This window comes from Macrobrachium rosenbergii, chromosome 47, assembly GCF_040412425.1.
Source record: "Macrobrachium rosenbergii isolate ZJJX-2024 chromosome 47, ASM4041242v1, whole genome shotgun sequence".
NCBI classification, from domain to species: Eukaryota; Metazoa; Arthropoda; class Malacostraca; order Decapoda; family Palaemonidae; genus Macrobrachium; species Macrobrachium rosenbergii.
Genome location: NC_089787.1, coordinates 34,535,624 through 34,538,123, shown reverse-complemented (window position 1 = coordinate 34,538,123; position 2,500 = coordinate 34,535,624).

Genomic DNA, 2,500 nt, shown 5'->3' with positions numbered 1-2,500 from the left:
TATATATATATATATATATATATATATATAATAATAATAATAATATACATACTCTACTGTTCACTTTTACCAGACACATATGCAATTGTAATAGCCACAATGACCTCTTTAACTTCTCGAATTCCTGGCGCTTTTTTGGATACGTTTGTCGCTACAAAGCCTTAAGATCAAAGCTCAAGAAATATGAAGAAATTATGATGCCCGGTAGCGGGAAACGAACCCGCGTTACCATAATCACGACGAGGTCACGTTGTCAGGTCGGCAACGTGACCTCGTCGTGGGTTCGTTTCCCGCTGCCGAACATCATAATTTCTTCATATTTCTTGCCGCTGGATCTTATGGCTTTGGAGTGACAAGCGTATCCAAAGAAGCGCGAAGGATTCGAGAAGTTAAGAGGGCATTGTGGCTATTACATATTACACACACACACACACACACACACACACACACACACACACACACACACACACATATATATATATATATATATATATATATATATATATATATATATATATATATATATATATATATATATATATATATATATATATATATATATATATATATATATATATATATATATCCGTATGTATACATTTACTTGCCTTCTATTTTTCTAGTTACTTTCCTCTTGAAAACCCTGCCCGTCCTCCTGTACACCTTTATTTGAACTCTTCTATCATGCAGCCGCACCTCAAATAATCTGTTTCTCCTTCCCTACACTACACCCTTTATTCTTCATCCCACCACTTAGTGTTGTTATTGATTCTTCCTACCTACTGATCAACAAACACCTCCTGCTGTTCCTATGATCCCACTTAATGTTATTCATTCTTCCTACTCACTGATCAACAAACACCTCCTGCAGTTCCTATGAACCCATCCTCCAATTTCACATTATCCTCATTTACTCCTGCCAAATGCAATGGTCAGAGAGCAATGTAGCTGGAGGTGTGAATTATCATTATTTGTTTGAAGCAAATTTCAGGAGAGATGTGAACTGGAAATTAAAGGTGAAAATTTGGATGTAAATGTATTTAAGACAAGTTGGATAAGAAGGAAGAGACAGTGAGAAGAGCATATAAGGACAAAGTGAGGGAATGGATGAACGCCGGGCTATGGCTGAAGACATGGAAGTGAAAATAGTTGATGGGAAACCTGTACGTATGTACGTCTGTGTATACACACACACACACACACATATATATATATATATATATATATATATATATATATATATATACATATATATATATATACATATATATATGTACATGTATACAATGTGTGTGTGTGTTCGGCTTTAGAAACGCCCTGTCACCATACCCAAAATCAACATGGCGTAACTTTGCAATATCTTATTCAAAAGCAAGTGAGTTATATTAAGGGTATAAAGTTTAAACATTAGCGAAATAAAAAAAGGGATGAAAAATCATTAAAGCTTTTAACAACTTATGTATCACACACTGACATTGCATGAGCAACATTTACTTACGCCCAGACGCCGAGCTGAGTGGAAACAGTATATCGGTAGGTCACGAAAGTAACATTCATAAAATATGGAAACTTTGATAAATTGTGGTAAAAACTTGTTTACAAGGAAGACTTTTAGAGGGAAACTTGTTAAAAAATAAAGAATGGCCATGAAAAATAAAAAAAAATGTCTACAAGTTACATAAGAAACCAGGAAAGCAGCTCACTTGATAATGATACTTGACTCTCTGTCAAGCTGATGTTTACTCCGCCGTACCGCTATAAAGAGAAATGTTTTTGAGGTGGGTAAAAACTCGGACAACGTCGGCCAACTCTGTATAAAAAGATTTAGGGCAAAGAAAGGCCTCGTTTTCTGACGAATGAAATGTAGGTTCATTTTTTCTACCGAGTCTGGTGTGTTTTTATCGTTATACATATTCCCCAAAACCCCATGTCTTAGAAAAACAGTAGGCTAAAAACATCTTGAGTGACTTGAAGCGTAGAGAAATAATAGGGATGATAAGAATAGCCTTTTTAACATCTGTGTATTATGCGTTCATAAAATATGATTTATATATTCATAGCAACTGAATCAATAGATTTCAAGTTATTTCGTGTATAATCTATCAGCGTTATAATAACTGAATAAATAGATTCAAAGTTGTATGTATTTAACCTATCAACGTTATAATAAATGAATGAATAGGTTTAAATTTGTTTCGTATATAATCTATCAGCGTTATAATAACCGAATAAAAAGATTCAAAGTTGTCTGTACTTAACCTATCAAAGTTATCATAAATAATTAAATAGATTCAAAGTTCTTTGTATCTATAATCTATCAGCGTTACAATAAAAGAATAAACAGACTTAAATTTGTTTAAATAATACAAAAAGACAGCTATGATTATTTCTGTATACGTGCGTGACTCTTTCTACATAACACTTCCATAAAATTACACCTAGACTTATGTATACTTCCACTTGTTTCTATGTCACCCAAAGGAATCATAACTTTAATGGA